Here is a 21,368-nt window from a genome sequence, read left to right as displayed (position 1 = left end):
TAACAAGCACCCAAATTTGTGTGGCTGTTTGTTCCCAATCAAAGGAAGTTATAACATGGGTGAGCAGGGTGACAGGAGATACAGAAGGGTTTAAGATTTTGGAAAGGGCAGGAAGAGCCACCCAGCCAGGCTGACCGAAGCCGCCCCAGAGACAGGAAACGGTAAACACAGTGTGTGGAAATACTTGCTGCTCTTCCGGTCTTGTGTCTACTTTGACATCTGGTGGCTGGCACCCCCACCCCCAACATACACAAACAGTAATGATGGCTTCCCTGGGGGAAATGGCTTTTAGGTGCAAAAGAGGCCAAAAGGTCTCTATGTGGACTGATAGGGAGCTCTTCGTGGTCCACCCGGGGCTCTTCCTTTCAGCAGCCCTTGCTTTCCCTACCCCTCTCTCCTCACACAATGGACAGCAGGTTGTCACTGGCAGTCACATCTGAGAGCTGAGGTCTCTCTTGATGCCTCTCGGTGTGAACTAAGTGTGGTGGAATCTAGTTGGTGTCACTTTGCATCTGGGAAGATGGGAGGGTAGGTAGGGCTGCGTCTGTCTCTCAGCAGCTCCGTAGTCGTTAGGCGGTGGGGCTCCCTGGTCACAGTGGTTCTCCCTTCTGTCTCCTATCTGGCAGTGATGGGGCAGGGCTCCTCTGACTCACCCCAGGCTCCTCGCTGGGCTCTTCCCTTGTGCTGCTTCTTTTGGTCATGCCTGTGTTCTTCTTCCTTGTCACTTAATCTCTGCGGCTCCATCAGGTCCTGCTTGCCACTTGATTTGGACCTTTGAGTGGAGCATCTTGGAGACTCACAGACAGCCTCCTTAGTAACCTCATCCCGAGAGTCTTAGGGAAAAGAGGACCCTGGTGATTATTTGAGTTCTCAACATTTAACCTTGCTCTTTGCTTGGAGAATCAACACTGCTGCCGCCACCACTACCAGTGGGGCTGGGGCTGGGGCTGGGGCTGGGGCTGGGGCTGGGGCTGGGGCTGGGGCTGGGGCTGGGGCTGGGGCTGGGGCTGGGGCTGGGGCTGGGGCTGGGGCTGGTGTTGGTTCTGGGGCTGGTGTTGGTTCTGGGGCTGGTGTTGGTTCTGGGGCTGGTGTTGGTTCTGGGGCTGGGGCTGGGGCTGGGGCTGGTGATGCTGATGGTGTTGGTGAAGTGTCTATGTGTGGCAGTCTTCATACGGAGTCAAAGCAACCATTCAACAACACTTCATTCTCCCAGAATGCCTTGCATCTGGGCTCAAATTTTAGCAACCGACACAGGAAGAAATGGATGGTAGTGGTCAAAGTGCTGCTGAGCACACTGTTGAGACAGAAGAAGAAGGATGCTGAGTGGAGGTTCTGAGGTGCCCACTAGGCCAGGTCTGTGCTGTGATTTGATTCCCTGCTTGTGCTGTAGACCTCCATATGGTTCTCTCAGCCACCTCATGTCCTTTAGAAAGATTCCCTTTGCTCTAGTTAAGCCCAAATTGGTGTCTGTTGCTTGCTTTTCAGAACCTCGTTACAAATACCTGTCTCCTCCTGTCTCAAAGCCCACCACAGCCCTTTCTCTTCATTCTGTTTTCTTTGTGGATCTCCAAACATCCGCTACACAAGGAAAGGGAGAGAATTCCATCTGAATGCCTGAAGGGCTTTTTATGCAGCAATGACAATAGTCACTAATAACACAAGATTTTGGCTTCTTTAGTAAAAAAGTGAGCTGACAGGGTATAAATCTGGGCAAAAGCAAGTCTCTTAGAGAAGCCCATGCACACCCTAGTGCCATAGTGGAAGTGGCCATATTGTCAAGAACTTTAGCAGATGGCTCTATGTGGTCTCCAAGAGCCTTCATCAACCCAGGGTGGTCCAGCCATTGTTTGTATAGCACCAAGGGAACACAGATGGGCTGGAAAGCCTTGATAGTGGAGTAAAAGGACATTGACCTGCTTTGACCTGGCTACTGGGCAGACCACAGACAAAGGTGCAGGACTGTGGGCATCAGTGTCCGGGAGTCAGTGAGCACCAAAAATCTTCATCACAGTTACACCCTTCCTCTCAGCAGAGAATGCATCCTACCTAAATCTGGAAAGAAGGGAGAAAAAGAATAATGAAAAAATCAGAACGTGATTCCACTTTTATCCACTAGATTGAAAAAGATTTAGTAGTGACATAATGTGGATAAAGGGTTGGAGCCCAGTTCAGTTCAATGAGAAAAAAATTTTAAGTGAGTTACTCATTTGCATGAATCAGTAAAATATATGCCCTCTTTACTTCCTTTGATAGCCTTAGAACTGATGAGTGCTAGGGAAGAAGGGATGAAGATAGTTAAAAACCATCCACCTTTCAACTCAGCATCCCAGGTGGGAGGCCGGGGTAGTTAATGATAGAGCACTTGTTTACCATGCAGAAGACTCTAGGTCCAATCCTTACCCCAAATACCCCTGTTCCCCCCACCCCTACAATGTCAGGTTGTCTGAACTGTGGTTAAATCTATGAACTTGTTGTCAAGGAAAATCTCCACAAACTAGGCCATGGGTCACATAGAAAAAATAAAAAGATTCTTATTCTGGGAAATTCATTCATTTCCTGGGAAGAAGAAAATGCTTTGGTGAATTAAAACGAGTGGGATTTAAAAAAACAAAACAAAACAGAGGAATCAACACATTTCCACCTGCCTTTGCCACTTCAGACTCTGTCTCTGGAAGCTCAGGTTCCAAGATCATTGCGTGTCTATTGGAGAAGCATTCCCAAAAGATTAGCATTCTGGGGCTACCAGGCTGGGCCTGAAACCCACCCCCACCCTCGTCCCACTTCTCCTATCACGAAGGGTCTTTTTCCCGTGCCCTTTGGCTCTAGGTTATTTCAGAAGCGTCTCTTTGGGAAAGTCTGGACAAATGGCTCCGTGCTGCCTCTTGCTTTCAGACAGCTTTGGATTCTACAATAGCCAGAGTAATGTGTCCTATATGCATCTTTTGCATTCTGTACTCTGACTTGGAGCACAGACACCCCTTTTCCCATCACAAGCCTGAGGTAGGGAATTTGAGATAGTCCCTGAGCAATTTCAGTGCCAAGAACTCGCTTTCTTCATTATTTTAGGTACTTTCTTGTGTGGTTCCAGCTGCCAGTGGGCAGCTCCCCTTCCATGTCACTGTTTTGTTCACTGTATTGTCTCCTCGTTCAGAGGGCATATTCTCTAGCCTCCTCCACCCGGCGAAAGTTAGGGGTCATGGAAGCTTCCATCAAGATTTTAGAGGAGCCGGGCGTTGGTGGTGCACGCCTTTAATCCCAGCACTCGGGAGGCAGAGGCAGGAAGATCTCTGTTGAGTTTGAGGCCAGCCTGGTCTACAGAGGGAGTTCCAGGACAGTCTCCAAAACAATGCAGAGAAACCCTGTGTTGAAAAAACAAACAAACAAACAAAAAAGATTTTAGAGGAAAGGGAGCTGGAGAGATGACTCAATGGCTAAGAGCCTTATTGTTCTGCCGGAGGGCCAGATTTCAGTTCCCAGCATCCACTTGGTGGTTCACGACCTCCCGTTCCAGGAGATATGACACACGTACAAACGTGCAGTAAAATACTCATAAAATAAATCTCCAAAACAAACAGACCATGCATACAAAAAGATCTTAAAAATATTTCTAAGGAAAGAGAAATATGATTTTTCAGAGGGGAGTAAGTGCTTGCCTTGACATTAACACCTTGAGTGTATTGATGTGCTTTCTCCGTTTCATCCCCCCTTACTGCTGGTTTTGACCCATTTACCCCCAGTTGCCACTGTCTGTGAGGAGTGGCTGGAATGAAGTAGGCACTGAAGTGACAAGGAGATTCTGTTGGGGACAAAAGAAGCCCAGGGATAGTAGGACTGAAAGCAAGATTTTAAGTACAAGGTTTTGGCCTTGGTGATTCTGGCCTTAAAGTACATTTCCCTAAAATATGAAATCTTGGAGGGGGGCATGGAGCCATTGCTTCACACCACAGAATGGAAAAGGTTGCACAGCCCAGCATAGTAAACCTGGTAGACAGGACCAACCTTCCTTGTGCTGGTATGGGGGATGGGCCAGAGAGAAGAGACACCTTCAGTGGAGGAGATTGGGAGAGAAAGACTCTCTACAAAGTGGGCAGGGAGACAGTGTGAACATGTTGGGTGTGGACATTTCGGATCCCAAGGAAGGACCCAAAAGTGTGTCTTCAGTTTCTGTTTAGAAGTCCAAGCAGAGTCCCCACCTTGCCAAGGGTAGAGGGGATTCACATGCAGATAGAGTGATTTCGAGAAACAGTGGTGTGGCGCATTTAGATGGGGAGTAATCTGAGATACAGTGGACCCATTCCCCTGGGTGGGGTGGGTGAGAGCTACAACTTCCTGTGTGGGCAGGTGGCAGAGAGAGACAGTGCTAAGATGGCTGATGGAGAAAGAAGACAAGATTGCCCTGGAAGTTAAGAAAAGACCGTGGGACCCCACAGGATGACCTCTAGCTAGCTCCCACACACACTTAGTGCAAAGTCCAGGACTGCGGAGGCCTGGAGTAAGGCTTTGCTCCATATGAAATGGAAACCACCAACTGGCCATGCAGTGGGACAGGAGGACTGCTTAGAAAGGACAGAGCTCTGAACGGGACTTTGGTCCACTCAATTAAACCCTCCATTGCCTGAGTGATGATACCAAGGAGATGAAAGTTTTTAAAGAGAGAGAATTTACTTAGGAGCTGTAAAATTCCTTTCATTTGTTCGCTAGTTTATATAATTTCAGTAGAAATAGAGCTTCATGCGTTTGATTAAGTACAATTTAGAGTTTTAGCCATCCGGGTCACCATGCAGTTTAAACCTAAAGCATCACCCAGACGGATGTGATCTGAAGTGGTGTGGGAGAGACGACCTTGAGTCAGCTTAAGGGGCAGTGGTAGCAAGATCAGTGGCTGTCATTTTGCCTTCAAAAGTCGTGGGAGGGGGCATTTTCCTCAGTGCGTAGTCACTGGAAATGTGTCCATGCTCCTGTAAATAAGCTCTCAACCACGCATCTACAAGTGACCCTAATTAAATTCATTGCTTCACCCCATGACCCCCCCAACTAAAAAACCCCAAAACGTAGAAGGAGCCTATTTGGGAATCGATAGGGGGATGGGTGGGAGGGGCACAAGAGAAGGAGCCTCAACATAATCAAAATACACTATAGAGATGCACGAGCATGTCATAATGAAACTCACTATTAGATATAATTAAAACTTTAAAACAGTAAGTAAAAACCACCCTCTGGTGGGTCTACAATGTTTAAAAATCATTACAAGTCAATAATAACAGCAAAAAATAAGAACAGTCTTAATTTTTTTAACGGACATGGGAACTCCATGAGTGTTTCACAAAGAAGATGCACGCCCTGGCCAATAAGCACGTGGAAATTTATAGTCATTAGAGAACTGTAAGCCAGAGGGGTGACACTTCACCTATAGCACAGTGCATGGTGACCAGAGTGTGGAGATGGCTGCAAAGTCAAGGGGATAGGACATGCCACCGAACAACTGCTTTCGGGCTAAGCACATGGGGACCACATAACTCCACCGTCCCACTGTCGGTTACCAACCTCAAGGAAGAGAAGTTTGTGCCTACACAGGTGTGTGTGTGTGTGTGTGTGTGTGTGTGTGTGTGTGTGTGTGTATACAAGAATGTCATGGCATAAAAACACACGAAGAGTTAGTTTTTTTTAAATCGCAAAGACGGTAGAGCTAAATCAGTGAGAAAAAGCATTTGCCACGTAAACCCAACAATATGGGTTCAGTCCCTGAATCCCATGCTGGAAGGTGAGAACTGACTCTCAGAAGTTGTCCTGTGTCTTCCATACTCAGACCATGGCGTTCCCAGGGTGAACATTTACATGTGGGGATACACACACACACACACATTAATAATAGTTAAAATTTTAAAATAAAAAAGTGTTTATTGCACTCATACTCAGACACTGGAAACACTCTGGCCTGGTTAAGCTTTTATTTTTTCTTTCCCCTTTGTCAACTTGATACGAGCTAGTCATTTGGGAAGAGGAACCTCAAGTGAGAAAACGTCCCCCACCAGACTGGCCTGTGGGCAAACCCGTGGGGGCATTTTCATGATTGACAACTAATGAAAGGGCCCAGCTCACTGTGGGTGGTGCGAGTGGGTAGTTCAGAATGCTTTGAAAACGTCATGGAAAAAAACAGCAAGCAGCCTTCCTCCAGGGCCTCTGGGTTCCTGCTTCTAGGTTCCTGCTTGAATTCTTTCTCTGACTTCCCTCAGATACGGAGTATGACCTGAATATTATAGGCTGGGAGAAACCCTTCTCTCCTCTCTCTCTCTCTCTCTCTCTCTCTCTCTCTCTCTCTCTCTCTCTCTCTCTCTCTCTCTCTCTCTCTCTCGACAGGGTTTCTCTGTGGCTTTGGAGGCTGTCCTGGAACTCACTCTATAGACTAGGCTGGCCTTGAACTCACAGAGATCCACCTGCTTCTGCCTCCCAAGTGCTGGGATTAAAGGCATGTGCCACTACTGCCCCTCGAGAAACCCTTCTTGCCATGAGCCATGGTACTATTATTGCAATGATAGAAACTCTAATACACACCCAAAGGCTTGGCATCTAATGGAATGGTAGTCAGCATCACCAAGACTCATTATATCCATCACATGGATGGATCTCTAAAACAATACTGAATAAAGAGGCCAGATGCAAAGAAACACACACACACACACACACACACACACACACACACACACACACACAGAGAGAGAGAGAGAGAGAGAGAGAGACTGCATGATTCCACTTCACTTCTGTAAATCCAGAAGAAACAAAATGGAGCTATACTGATAGAAGTTCAAAAGTAGTTGGTGAGTTGGTGTGTGAGGGAATGTTCCAGAATAAGCATATTCTGTACTTTGTTTCCAGTGATGGTTACACAAGCACATTCAATTGGCCCACTCCATCCAATGGAACACTGTAGAGCTGTGCAATTTATTGTAAATAAATTACTTTTTTTTAAGTTAGTGGTTTTGCTCAATTTCTTATAGCATGAGTGTCAGCCGCAGCCTTCAGGAAGGCCTCACCCCTCCACTCCATCTCTCTGCCCACCATTGCAGACCCCTGTCTTTCCTCCCATGATCTCTAACTGCTCTAGAGTCACCTCCGGTTCTAAACCTCAGCATGCTCTAAATCATAGTTTGTGTGTGTCTTTTTCAGCAAAATACGGATGTTTTGAAACCGCTTTCCCCTCTGAAGGGGCCTCCTCCTTCCTCATTAACTCCGTCCTTGGCCATTTCATAAATTATGCAGCTCCCTCTCTTGTTTCAGTTAGAAATGCAGTTCTCTCTCTCTCTCTCTCTCTCTCTCTCTCTCTCTCTCTCTCTCTCTCTCTCTCTCACTCTCTCTCTCACTCTCTCCCCTCTCCCTCTCTCCCTCCCTTCTGCCCTCTCTCTCTCCCTCTCCCTTGCTCTCTCTCCTTCTCTCTGTCTTTCTCCCTCTCTCTTTCTCCCCCTCTCTCTCCCCCCCTCTAGCTCTCTCTCTCTCTTTCTCTCTCTCTTTCTCTCTCTCTCTCTCTCTCTCTCTCTCTCTCTCTCTCTCTCTCTCTCTCTCTCTCTCTCTCTCTTGCTCTGTCTCCGTTTCTCTGTCACACCCCCAGCCCACCTTCCTCTTTCCAGTGAGCCTCTCAGTTTCTCATCTCTGTCTTGCAGCCACCCTTGTCTTCACTTGGACTAAGGGCTCACCTGACCCCAGAAGGAGATTCTACTTGGGGCTTAGCACATTTTTAAAGGTATGTCGCTCTCTTCTAAGTTTCCTTTGCCAAGCCAGGTGGCTGCTGGGTTCCCTGCTCCAGCCTATCAGTCTGTTTGGGAAGCTCCTTTGTGGACATGGTTCCCTAGGAGATACTCTTCTCACAGGGTCTGTGCACACACTATGCAGCCAGGACAACACATCCCACATCAGCTTCTAAATCACAATGGTTTTGAGCCCTTGCCTGCTGTGCTGGAAGCATCCTGAAATCATCGTTTCCAAATATTTCCTAAGGCCACACTGAGCAGACAAGGAGCTGCCCTCGGTCGGTCGGCAAAGATGGAAGTGGAGGAGACCAAGCCTCCTGCTCTGCAGGTGGCCTCAGTGATGTCTGGGTCTTCCTGCCCTGCCTCCAAATTGCTCTTCTGAACCTCATTTGGTAAGCAGATAGCACCCTTGTCCCATCCATGCGGCTCTGTGCCCGGACTGTCCCCTCACAGCACCAAAGGCTGTCCTGGAGTCCAACCCAGGTCCTTGGAGTTCCCAAGGCCCCAGGGAGAAAGCTTCTTATCTGGGCTGGTTCCAGCAGTTTACAGCATCAGGGAGGCTCCTGAGAGAAGTAGCTCTGCAAAGGCCAGTGGGTGAAGCCCTGACAACTGAGGCCAGTAGTCAGTCTGGTGACCGGTAGATGGGCTCCCCAGAGCCAACCCTATAAATTGACACACTTTCTGCAAAACACACAGCGTTCCTGGCTACATGGGCTAACAGTGGGAGAGTGAGGAGGGTAAAGGTTCATTAACAAGAGATACCACGAAGGGGGAAGGGGCTCATGGGCCCCACCCCCAGCTGAAGAGGTATTGACAATTGATGGCTATTGGACAAGAGATAATTAGTTTTCTTTAAGGGTATATGTAGCCCTGGTAGATCAACCATGTCCCAATGGATGGTCTCACGCTCACACTTATATAGGCGGCACAAATTAGACTCAATTGATTATGAAAGAGCAACAAATTAATTAAATTGTGTTTTAATGTCGAGGACATAAACTTGAAATGGGGGTGGGAGATGGGGTGGATCTGGGAAGAGTTAGAGGGAAGGAACAGGAGGTGAATATGATAAAAATATATTTGTATGCATGTATGAGATTCTCAAAAAGTTAATAAATATCATATTTTTTAAAAAGTGATGCCAGGAGGGGCCATGGTGTCCTTGTAGGACCAGCAGCAACAGCTTCTTGGTAGACAGAGGACCTCTAGAGAGAGGGAGGTTGTTTTTTCTAGGCAAACATAGGCCATGTCTAGGATGAGGTGTACTGGGAATGGAGGTGCTGTCTCCCAGGCCCAGTCATGAGTCTAGGGAAGTTAATTCTTCAATGTCTATGGGTGGCTACATCTGTGGTTCAGCATAGTCAAGGGAATGCTGAGATGGCACATCATTCCTAGGCTGATAGCATCCTAACCCATCCCTCCTCTGACCCTGTTTAATCCCAACCCCCCAAACCTGTCTCTGTGCTTAAAGCTTGGAATATGGCCTGACCCTGCCTTGGGCTAACCGTTGTTGGTAGCCTGTGTCTCAAGAACTGCTGGCCTTGGCCTGCCCCTTCCTCTGGGACCCAGTACCAGGGGTCACAGGAGAATCATGTAGTGATACCAAAGGTAGGATGGGGACCAAGTGGGATGGTGAGAGAGGAGGCTGGGAAAGTAGGCAGGGTTACACAGAGAGGCCCAGAAGTCATGCCCTTCTTCCTTAAAGACGGTGATGAGATGCTTATGGGAACTGAGAGCTGAGTTTCTGAAAGACACGCCCAGTCTTGGCTATGGGGTCAAGGACTGAAACCTCAAGACCCAGCACTGTGCCTTCTAGCTCCTCTCCTGTGGCAGCTGGCAGTCATCGCAGCCGGGCCTCACTCTCAGGCTCGTGGATGCTCCTCCCACCTTCATTTCTGGTCCTGCTCTCCCTCACTTCTACCCTGGAAAATGTCTTAGTTACTCTTTCTCTTGCTGTGATAAACACCATGACCAGAATGACTTGGGGAGGAAAGGGGCTATTTGTCTTACCTGTCCCAATAATGCTACACCACTGGGGGAAGTCGGGGCAGGACCTCAAAGCAGGAACCTGGAGGCAGGAACAGATGCAAAGATCATGATGGAATGCTACTTACTGGCTTGCTTCCCCTAGTCTGCTCAGCCACCTTTCTTAAACTACCCAGGACCACCCCCTTATGGTTGGCATACACTCCCTGGTAGGCTGAACCCTCCCACATCAATCATTATCAAGAAAAGTGCCCCTGTAAGCAATCTGATGGAGACATTGTCTCAACTGAGTTCCTTCTTCCCAGAGACTCTAGCTTTTGTGAAGGTCACAAAATGCTAACTGGGACTGGAGGAGACTGAGTCATGAGGGTGAAGCTCACATTCTAACACAGGCCCTGTGGGCTGCCTCCCCCTTATCTACCATGGGCTACACAGTGAGACACTGTGACCCAGAAGAAGACGTTCTTAGATCCTAACCATGACCAACCTGAGCCTGGATTTCAAGCCTTCAGACCTGGAAGACACTTGTCCACAATGAAGGGGCAGCTGGGGTCCTACCTGTCTTATTACTTATTAAGCAGTTTTAATCTGCTTCAGAATTTGAGGGAAGAAGAATGTTTTATTGGACTGGGAGACCCCAAAATAAAGACCCTCCTTTTTTTTGAGAGAGAGAGAGAGAGAGAGAGAGAGAGAGAGAGAGAGAGAGAGAGAGAGAGAGAGAGAGAGACTACCGCCCATTTTGTCACTTCCGTGCTTTCTGTTAGTCAGCCTGTAGGTGTTTTCACCTGTTGCTGATTTGCAGGGCAGAGGAAAGGACTTCCGCTCCCAATAAGGAGCAGAAGGCAGCTGCATGCAATTCAACGCTTCAGTAAGGAGAGAAAAGACAAGCACATCAGGAAAATCTTATTTGCAAAGAGCCTGGAGAGATGCAGATGTGGGGGAAAGCCAATAAACAAAAATATGTGACAAAGAAGACCCCTCTCCAGGCTAAAGAGGCAGAGGTTTTCTTGGCTTCCTGTAAAGTGCCTGGAAAAGTCAACAGAAGACTAAAAATAGGCAAGGGGAGGGTCTGTGTAAACCTGAGGCCTAGCCTGACACAGATCCATTCCTCATGGATGGAGGCACTCAGCTCTAAACCTAACATCCAGCAGGGGGAAAGGGGGAAACTTCCGTACCCTATAGAGTTCTTTTATGCCAAATGTCTAGTATACATGACACCACCGTGTATGATTTCTCTTGGACATTACCAAGGATCCATCTGGGTCTGACTCTCCAGTGGGTCACAGTTATGCCTGAGTTTTTAAAGTATGGATTCTGGGGATTAGAAAAGGGTGCAATGAAAGAGTCAAGGTTTGAGTGTGTACCCCCTCTGTCACTGGGGGGAAGGGGTAGAGGGAACCTCAGTAGGTTGGAAATCCCAGAATGCAAGGTGCTTACTTTGTACACACCATCCAAAGAAGGCCAGTGTGTCACATCCTGCAAAGCACCCAGCCCCTTTCTCAGACGGGTACCCAGGCAGTGCTATGCTCCATGGAGATAGACCATTTCCTCAAAGACTCTGAGTTGCCCACTGTGGTCAAACTCATAACTTCAGTGTGACTTGCCCTCCTAGTTTGACAAGTCAAAACAGGGTTCCTCAGCAAATGAAGTTTAGTAGAAATTAAGGAATGTTACATTTCTGCACACCCAAGTCTTAGGAGTTTTATATCCACTACCAATACCTAAGCCCAAGAGACTGCTTCTTGTCCCCTGTGGAAGTCAATGACAACAAGTTTTCCTTGGCTCCTGGAGCTGTTTGCTTCAGATCTGGGTGGGGCCCAGAAGCAGTAGTCACAACTCTGTGGAGGAAACTCCTTCGGATTTCTTCCCTGGGGCACAGTCACTGCCGACAAGCCCGCCCAGGGCCTTGGAAAGCCATTCACCTCCAGACTGCTCAGACCACTTCCCAGTGCCCGCTCCCTCTGTCGCCTCTCCTTCACCCAACTTACCCACTTTTTCCTGCTCCAAGAAAGACATTTTGACACTACACATTCCTCCTGTCACCAATAACAGGGGACAGAGGATGAGGGCAGGTCTGTGGTTGCCTACGTGACCTCAGAGCGCTTCGACCATGCAGCCAGCCCTGGGGGGCTTGGGCTGGGTGTCTGCTGCTAATCTGAGGAAACTGGTCCCTGCAGCACCTGGGAATGGCGCCAGGGGTTTGAGAACTCAGAGCATCTATGACCTTCACAGCTGCGCTCCCGACGCTTCTCTGCCCTTGACTAGTCGGGGCTCTTTGAAGGCCAGGCCAGCTAGGGCTAGTTTGAACCCTCACATCTTGTCTGTTTTTGCTGTCCTTCCTCCTGGAGTGTCTCTCCACTTCCCTTCAGCCTTCAGCAGTATTGTGCAGGTCAGAGGCTCACATGGTTCAGGCCAGGAGTACTGATGAGTCCAAAGTAGCGCAATTCAACAGACAGAAATGGACTCCACATCACTCACATTCTCCCAGACACCTCAGACACAACATGCTCCTGGACCCTGTGACACTTCTGTGGGCCCCTCTTTTTCTTGTCTCCCACCCTCAAAGCAGAAAGGACAAAATGGTGTCTCTCCCTCCCCAAGTCATTCTGTGGAGCCCTTGCCCTCTTCCATGCCAACTCCATCTTTATCTCCCCCATTGACTTTGCTGCTGCCCCTCACTTCATGGGCCCCAGCCTTCCCATATACTCCTGGTACAGAGATTGACCTTAGAGCCTGTTCTGGAAGGGGGGATTTGGGCAAAGTCATCGAGGCACTGATGTATCCAGGCCAAACACTCATCCTTGCAAAACCTGCTAAGAAATGACAGGACATGCTGGAGAGAGTACTGAAGACCCAGTGACCCAAGTTTTGACAAGTGACACCTTTATTTCTATAAAGGAGAGAGGAGCAACGCCCATAGTTCTGATTTAGGCAGACTTGGGCCCCTATGGCAAGGAGGTTTGTTCCTTTCTCCCAACACTCTATCCTTTCTATGACCCTCACGTCCATCAATGCGCTGTCCACTGTTCTACCCTCTGTCTCTAACCCCTGCCCCTGCCCTGTGTACGACCGCAATCTCAGCTGTGATCTCAGGGCCCATGTGGACTCTCTGGGTCCCAGCAATGGATTTCCTAGGAGAGGCAGGAATCATAGGCTCAGCTGGTTATTCCTGGATGGGGTGGGGGCTGTGACAGGCTGCTTTAGAGGTCAAGCAAGAGTTCAACATGTGTGTGGTTAGCCTGAGTCATTGGGAAGGCAAGGAAGCTGTCAAGAGGCCTGGGGAGTGGGAAGGAAGTGGATGGTGTTTGTGATACTGAAACTAGCTGGGGGCTTTTGCTTGTTTATTTTTACTTTGTTTTTCTGCTGTGCTTTGAAGGTACAATGTCCTCTAGAGTCTCACACGTTTGAACACTCCATCTCCAGGGCGCACAGGCCTTGAGACAGGAGCTAGCTGAAGGAAGTGGGTCCCTGCGGGCCAGCCCGCTCCTTGACCTCTCTCTGCTTCCTGATGGCAGATGTTATGTGACCAGTCAAATCGAAGGTCTGCTGCAATGTCTCCCTTGGGATGATAGATTATGTCCCTTCTCAAACTACCTGCAAAACGGAGCCTTCCTCTCAGGGTCTTCTTGTCAGTCATAAGGTCAGAAGAACAAGTAACTCACACACATGCCTTACCCCCTATGAAGTGTGGCATTAGAGGCATATGGGTGCGCCTCAGTCAGCAGAGCGATTGTCTAGCAAGCATGGGACACAGGGTTTGGTCTTGAAGACTGCATAGATCAGTGTGCTGTGTACATCTGTGATCTTGGCACTTGGGAGGCGGACAAAAGGATCCGAAGTCCAAGAGCATCCTTGGCTATATACTGAGTTTGAGGCCAGTCTAGAATACCTGAGAATATTGAGGGCTGGTTATCATTACAGGGGCCTTGGCCTCTCCAACTATAGCTTCGAGTATGCACATCAGGCAAGCACTTCTATTCCATGTAGCTTCATCTTTTAAGTTCTTGAAACAGTAAGGCCATGAAAGACTTTTCTTTCCTTCCTTAGAGATCAAATCTGTGCCTTCACTCAACATACGTGAGGGTGTAGACACTCATCCCTGGTCCACTTTTAAGTTCTGGTGTGAGGTACAGAGACTCTCACCGGGCAAGGACTATGCCGTGCCTGGGCCTGTCTGGATCCTAGGAGACACTGCCAGCTGTTTCGGCGCCTCATTCTCTTACCTGTGAGGCAGGACTTAGAGCGTTTCTAGAGAGTGTCTTGAATGTTTATGGAAACAAGCCTTGCTAGTTCTACTCACGTGTAGTGTGTGGGGCACTGTTCTGATTAATTTAATCTTTGCATCTGCTCAGGAAGTAGTTCTATCATATCCATGTGTAAGGAGAAGCAAGCTTAAGGTCTGGGAAAGAGGCATGCAGTGTTTTCAAAGCCACATGACACATTTGTGGCAGAAGTGGGGTCCTAACTCAGGCAGCCTTTGGAGAGCCTGTGTTCAGCTGGCTCAAGCAGAAAGGCAGATATGAGAACCACCCCAAATGCCTACAAGGGTTGCATGGAACACAATTGTGATGCATCAGACCCCAATATTCCAAGAGAAGCTGGTCATCTGGATGTTTATTTACCATTCCCAATGTAAAATGTCAAACCTTTTAAAACTTTCAGTGAGGAAAACATAAAACAAACAACATACCATTAACTCCAGGCCATCTCTAGCTCATGGGTGGTCTGTCCGTGACATTCTAGTGAAGGCCAAGGAAGGTTGGTTTAATCTCAACAACATCCCATAGGTTATGGCTGCCTGGAGAGCAATGTTGAACAGGATTCAGAGTCTGACCTCCATGAGAAAGACTGGCAATCCATTGGCAATGTCTGCTATGGTATAGCCTGGGAGAATTATATCATCTCTGCTATGAGTTTGCTTGAATGGATTAGATACTATACTGGTGAACTAGAGGTTAATCCCATTCATCCTGATTGCACTGGCCTCCGGGTCTGAGAAGAGCCAAAGGTAGTAACAGCCTCAGGAAGATGTCTTGGTCCAGCTCAACCTCCAGCACCAGCATAGGCTCAAGCAGAGGCTCCAGCTCCTTCTCTGTAGCTATCACGCAGGAAGCTCCAGCACATCCGGAAGCGCCAGTTCTAGCAGCTCCTCAGGCTCCCTGAGCCCTTCTCAGTACAGGCTCCACAACAGGCAGCGCTCTGGCTCCAAATCTAAACCACCTGAAAGAGATGAAAAGGAGAGGAAAGGGCGGGGCCCCCCACCTACACCTGCCAAATGGGCATGGGAAGGCCCACCAAGAGTGATCAAGGATAGTCACGGAAATTTTTCTACTTGTGGGAAAATAAGTGATTGACATGCCTGTAGAAAGGATGCTACATCTATCCGAAGGCTATGCATATGTGGAATTTGAGAATCCAGATGAAGCAGAGAAGTAGCCGAAGCACATGGATGGGGGAGGGGCAGCTGATGGCCAAGAGAGCATGGCTACTGCTGTATTGGCCTCCAGCTCGGCCACTCCCTCTGTGATTCTGCTCACCCAGGAGAACACTTCCACTGCCGCCCATGTGGCACAGGTCACCCACACTCATAGTGAGGTCTCGCTCCCCAAGGTACAGGTGCCCCATGCATAGAAGGTCTTCATCTCCCGATCTGCCCACAGGAGCCACCCCAGCTCCAGCTCTCCACAGCAGGGTATCTTCGTAACTTGTGTTCCCTGGCTCAGTTTTGTCCTTTCTCCAGCCAAATGAGGATCTGGAGGGGAGGATCCCTTACCGGGGCAGGCTTTGAAAGAGAGCAAAAGCCTCCTCCCCTACGGGAGGAGTCTGGCTTCAGAGGTATTGTTGATTCAGGACTGCCCTGTAGTTTTCTGGCTAGAAAGCTCACCCCTTCCAGTTCTTGAGAGTCTTGTTGGTAGCAGAGCCAGCTGGGGCAAGCAAGACGCCATATGGCAGCACACGGTTTTCCATAGATGATCTAGGACCAGGCAGGCGACCTGGTCGTGCCCTTGCCGTTTCTTGCTTCTGTGGAAAAGGGACCAAGCTGCTGTTAGGCCTGACCGTGTCCCCTGCAGAGTCCTCTTCAACTTCTAGTGTTAAACACCTTTGAAATGTTCCTCTACTCCACAAACGGTTGTTTTTTCCTATGCCCTGTCTCTGTTTACTCTCTGAAATTGGTGAGCTAGTTCTACAGGGTCCTCGTGGAACCCACCCCCACCCCACTATTGCCTGCCATTCATGGTGATGTTGCAGATTAACCTTGGCATTTACTCTCCGCTTCTTTTTGCTTTTATTATGCAGTCAGCAGTATTAAAATTTGTTTTGTGTTTTATAATTCAGTAGCGTTTTAGATAAGGTTGTGTTTGCACTTGTGTAAAGTGGAAGGATTGTGTTGAATCAACCGAGAATTAAAATGCAAAATAAAATCCCATTCATCCAGACTCTGATTTAGTGTCTCTGCTCCGGCTCTCCTCCAATCCTGTACACCTTCAGATTCAACAACTTTTCGGTGTGCTCCACAGGTTCCAGGGGCCAAGTACGCCACACATTTGAGCATTGTAGCTTCATCTCAGCAGGAATTAGAAGTTCTGCAGTCTCCAATGTTGCCACAAGAACTCTACCCACGCATTTTATGGCTCACCCAGACTTCAATGGTGCCCAGCAAAGGGCCATTGTGCAGTGCGCATTATTTTCACCTGGCAAACGATTCTTCCCCAAGGTGCCTACTGCCTTGCCCTGCTTTAGGCTCCCCTCTGACAAGGGCCTTGACTCTCCACTACAGTCTGCCTTTCTCCATTGGGAAATCCTCAATCTCCTTTCTGTGACAACAATCCTATGTGGTTTGAGCACACCCTTCAGTCCCTCTCCTTGTCCTAATGTATTTTCCCCAACGAAGCCAGTCTTGCCTTGAGCAGTTCTCACATCAGCTACTAACAGAAGACTGAGCTCCAAGACACAAGGGTTTCTGTGAAGTCACACAGAGGCCACTCTTGAGACGCCTCAAATGGGTGCTACTTCAGACATCATGGTGGCTGATTGATATCTTCCCTCGTTGCAGCCCTGTTGGCTGAGTTAGGCTAGCACAAACTCTCCCTGTTTGTGAGATGGTTTTCTTAGCCTTGCAATGAGTTCTCTGGGAACACACCCTACTTGTGCTTCTCCATTGACTCCTTTGCTAGGTTGTTCCAGAGCCCAGGGAGGCTGCCCAGGGCAGAACAGTGTCTGTGCTCTTGGTGCTGTCCCCTCCCTTTGGCTATGCAGCAGGGGCTCTCCATAAGCACTCTGATGATTCTATGCTAGGCACGGCCTCGACCATGAATCTCACCCCACCTCACACTGGCTCCGTGCAGTTGCAAGTTCCCTTTTCTAGCTGTGCTGACACGTGCCCTAGAAAGACAGCACTGTCACCAGGCCTAGGTCTGGCCGTTGATCCTGGGCAAGGTGCAGCACCTTCCTAAGTCCCTGTCTCCATCTAGTAGGCATTTGATTTCTACATCAGGGTGTTGTGAGGAGGGAGTGAGGTGAGATACACGAGCCCTCTGGTTTCATGCATAACCATACCCAGAAAGAAATGTTCAAGGGTCTCCACCCACCCCTGGCAAACTTTCCTTATCGCCCAGATTCTTGCAAAAATCTCCTTTCCCTGTGAATGAGAAAATGCAAAATATAAACATAGACCAATGACTCCAACTTTTGACTTTGAATTTTCAACATTGGTTTTTAAAACATAAGAGAAAAGTAATCTTAGGAATCTGGGCTTTTTTTCTGTACAAAACTTAGACTTTTTGAGAAAGAAAAGAAAAAAGAAGTTTGTTGGATTTCAGAGAGAAACTACATAAGTTGGAGCATAAGATTTATTTCCCAGAAAAATAGGAAAAGGAGGTGGAGGGTGGTGGCGCATGCCACCCAGTACTTTAATCCCAGTACTCGGGAGGCAGAGGCAGGGTAATCTCTGTGAGTTCGAGGTCAGCCTGGTCTACAGATTGAGTTCCAGGACAGCCAGGGCTACATAGAAAAATCCTTGTCTCAAAAAAAAACAAAAAAACAAAAAAAGCAGGGCAGGGGACAGTGTACCATATAGACAAACCCAGTGTGCCAAGGCTCAGGGAGGAGATGGTGACAGAAGGTTGCTATTCTCTGTCCTGCCAAGATGGGTCAGGTTCTAAAAAAAAAAAAAAAGAACTCTTTAGATGAGTTTGGGGAAACATAAAGGCAGGAGAAATTTTCAAACAGATGCCTGATAGGGAAGCCTTGAAAAGAGACTTTGGTGCAAGTTAAGCAGAATGGTGAAGGAATCTCCTATAATCCCGCAGACACTGGGAGGACAGCCCACACTGCCTGTTCCCCTGAGATGAGTACGGCATGAGTGGAACATGGAAGGCCAGGGGCCAAGGTTCATTACCACACAACAAGAAGACACAGTCAACAGTGGCCAGATGGGCTGTGCAAACTACTGGCAGCAGCTACATGAGGATATGCTCAGTCTCATAGACACTGACAACAGTAAGTTCTGTGGTTTCAACGAATGCCAATTGAAATATGTGTTGGTAGTTAAGGCTGAACATTCTATATCTCATTGGAGACCAGCACTGAATGATTGTTGTAGTCAGGATAGGAGAGGCTCTGCTGCAGTAACAAATAAACCCCAAATCTTAGTAGCTCAGTATGTGAAAGTGTTTCCTTTTCATTGTGCTACAATCCATTGTTTGTCTGGGGGTTTTCTGAATAGCCTCCTTCTAAGCAATGACAGAAGGATCCCAGCTCAGGGACTTGAGACACCTCATTCTATGATTCCGTCTGGTTTGTGATGCTTTGTTAAGTAACCCTAGAAAACAAAGATAATTATTTGTTTATATTATAATATATAAATATATGTTTTATATTTATATATAAATATATACAAAATATATTTACATATTATAATTTTGTCTATTATATTATAAATTGTATTATAAATATTGTATCTCTGTATGCTATGAGGAAGCTCAGGCCACATGGGGAGGATATATATATATATATATATATATATATATACATCATCTGTAGTTGAACCAGTTGAATACCCAGGACCACCCACTAGACATCTGAGCCAAGCTGTCTGCAAATAGTTCCAGCCCCAGCTGTCAAGTCACTATTCATCCCATAGCAAATGGCACAAATGAGGCCCAGGCACTATGATGCAAGTAGCTCCTACACGATCTGCAATCATTATAAACAGGTGTCTCACCCCATCACCTTGAGAGGCTTTCTGAAGCAAGAAAGATGTGCTCAGCAGCTAATGGTGTCCAAAGGTAAGTCTGAGCCCAGCTTCTCCATCGCCAGAACAGCCTCTTTCCACTCCCTAGTGCAAGCTCAGCCATCCTTCTGTCTCAGAAGGTGCCAGGTAAGATCTTTGCTGAGTCTTGTCGCTGGGGAAGCAGGGCTGGCACAGACAGGTTAGACTCTAGTTAATCTTGAGGACCACTTTGTGTCGGAGGAAACCATCTCCCTTGCAGACCATCTCTGAGCTTGGAGTATGGGCCAGGATCCTCAACAGGCAGCCTGCTTTTCTGGGTCTGAACTAACTCCGTTCTAGGTCTGAACACCTAGAAAGGGCTAGAAACTGTAGGCTTTGCTTGAATTAGTTCCCATGGTTATTTTGCTGTTGGGTTCAAGTAACATTAGAACTGCTGGGAGGCAGGATATAAGCGGGTGTCTGGTTGCCTAAGTGTAAATTCTAGCTGTATACTTGCTAGTCATGTGACCTTAGGGAGTTGCATAACCTCCCAAGACTGTTTATTCATCTGCAAAATGAGAAAGTAGGAACAGCCAGAGGTCCTCAGGAGCCCAGTCAAGACATTAGCAGGTGAAACATCAAGTAGGGGACAACCCAGCATAGTCAGTCCACAAGTAGGTATCACCTGCATCAGTTTGTTCCCTTTCTTCATTGCAGATGACTTGTCTACCTGGAAGCTTCCTTATGAGGGGGAGGAATCATTTAAAATAAACCTGAGGATGTTGGGCTGTTTCAAAGGTGAATTTTGTTTTGTTTTAAGGATTCCAGACAGACTTAAGGCAGCATTTTTATTAATGGTTTTATTGTTCCAAACAGTCTTTTAAAAAAGTAACTTTGAAGCTCCAAAGGGTTGCAGTTAAGGTCTCTGGTGGAAGTCATCAGAGTAGACAAGTCTTAGGAAGGGATTGAGTTGCCCACTTTGGATTCTGTGGTCACTGTCTCTGAGTGTCTCCCACCAGGCCTAGTCAGGCATGCCTGCCACCCCGAGGGCTTCCAGATAGAGAAGGCAGATAGGGTGACTCAAAGTGAGCCATCATCTCCCGACCCACGCTCCTCAGCCTGCAGGCTGCACCCTGGCAAGCCCCTTCTACCTAGTTCTGCACGGAAGCACAGCTCAGAGCCCTGAGTTGCTCACAGCCTCTTTCCCCAGCACTGGCCAGGAGATAGGACTGCAGCCTGCTTATCTGGATCCGAGCTAATTCCCTCCCTCCCAAGCGACAGCCCGCCCTGCAGCACTTTGTCAGAAGCCATCTCCAGGCTTGCGGCTGGCAGGCTGCATGCTGGCTGCAGGGTCTTCTTTGACCTGCTCCCTAGCCCTGCAGGGCAAGGCTTGTCCAAATATTTGGCTTGATCCTGCTTTCTGATTCACCGTGTGCAGGAACCTCTGTAATTTCATCCACTGCGTGACTCAGAAAAGAGCTGAGCACAAGCTCTGTGCACCCGCAGCTGAAGCCTGCGAGGAAGCCAGACCTGTATTCAGCGCCTACTGTGCCCAACCTGGTCTCCTGGGCTGGGTGAGAGGTGCAGGCGCTCTTCAGCCTGCCTGGCCGGAGATTAAATCTCTTTAGTCTGCGATGATTAATGGAGCTCCAAACACGCCTCAGCATAGGGTGTAAAATGCACTTTGTTCCTTTTCCAAGTCACCCCCCCACACACACACCTCTTTTAAATGCTAAATCTATTTGCATCTCATAAATTATATTGGCTCCAAAATGAAGTGCTCCTGACAGCCCCAGGCAGGGTGTGGGTTCCATGGAAGAGCTGCCCTTGTTGTCGCCTCGCTAGGAGACCCTAGGAAAGATCCTGCTTATCTCCTAAGGGAGGAGGGAGGAGCAGCAGAAAGAGTGACCTAGATTCCAAATCTAAAGACAGGTAGAGCCGGCTCACCCGCCCATCTTCAGCGGCTGCCAGGCTAGGTTTCGGAAGCTGCCTGCAGAAGGAGGCTTCCTTGTGGCCATCTTCTTCCTCAGCAAGTTAAGAAAGAACATACATTGGGCTAGTGGACCCCTAGACCCTCCTGGGTCCTCTTGGTGATACTACCTGGGTGGGAGGTAGGGGGTGACTGACGGCAAGGGCAGACCATTTCTTGTGGAGGTAAGAGCAGGGAGGGGTGTCTGACCAGGGAGAGGGGCATGGAGGTGTCCGGAGACAAACCAGAGGCAGTGGGTTCTCAACGTTCCTCCCCAGATGTGTGGCACTGGGCAACGAGACTTGGTCTATCTGAAGTCGTTTTCTCATCCACACGGTACCTCAACCTGCTTTTCCCGTGTCAGGCCTCCACCCCGGCTGGCCCTGTCTTTGAATTCCAGATAGCGCCCAGTGTACGCGGCTGCATGTGTTCATAGCACCCAGTGCACACGGCTGCATGT

General features: G+C 48.3%; 2 long non-coding RNA genes and 1 pseudogene across 2 annotated transcripts; 2 read left to right on the top strand and 1 right to left on the bottom strand.

The window, feature by feature from the left end:
• Window positions 1–1,613: 1,613 nt before the first annotated feature.
• Window positions 1,614–11,842, bottom strand: LOC110343493. The gene is made up of 3 exons (XR_002385792.1): window positions 11,717–11,842; window positions 9,753–9,810; window positions 1,614–2,052 (listed from the first exon to the last, which is right to left on the bottom strand). It is a non-coding gene; the product is annotated as an uncharacterized LOC110343493 (long non-coding RNA).
• Window positions 7,521–19,724, top strand: LOC110343492. Its single transcript, XR_002385791.2, has 5 exons — window positions 7,521–7,735; window positions 7,990–8,134; window positions 18,038–18,227; window positions 18,943–19,015; window positions 19,657–19,724. It is a non-coding gene; the product is annotated as an uncharacterized LOC110343492 (long non-coding RNA).
• Window positions 14,431–16,155, top strand: LOC101826135 (annotated as a pseudogene).
• Window positions 19,725–21,368: the final 1,644 nt, after the last annotated feature.

Source organism: Mesocricetus auratus, unplaced genomic scaffold, assembly GCF_017639785.1.
Source record: "Mesocricetus auratus isolate SY011 unplaced genomic scaffold, BCM_Maur_2.0 Super-Scaffold_4256, whole genome shotgun sequence".
Classification (NCBI taxonomy): Eukaryota; Metazoa; Chordata; class Mammalia; order Rodentia; family Cricetidae; genus Mesocricetus; species Mesocricetus auratus.
This window is presented reverse-complemented; position numbering and strand designations above follow the sequence as displayed.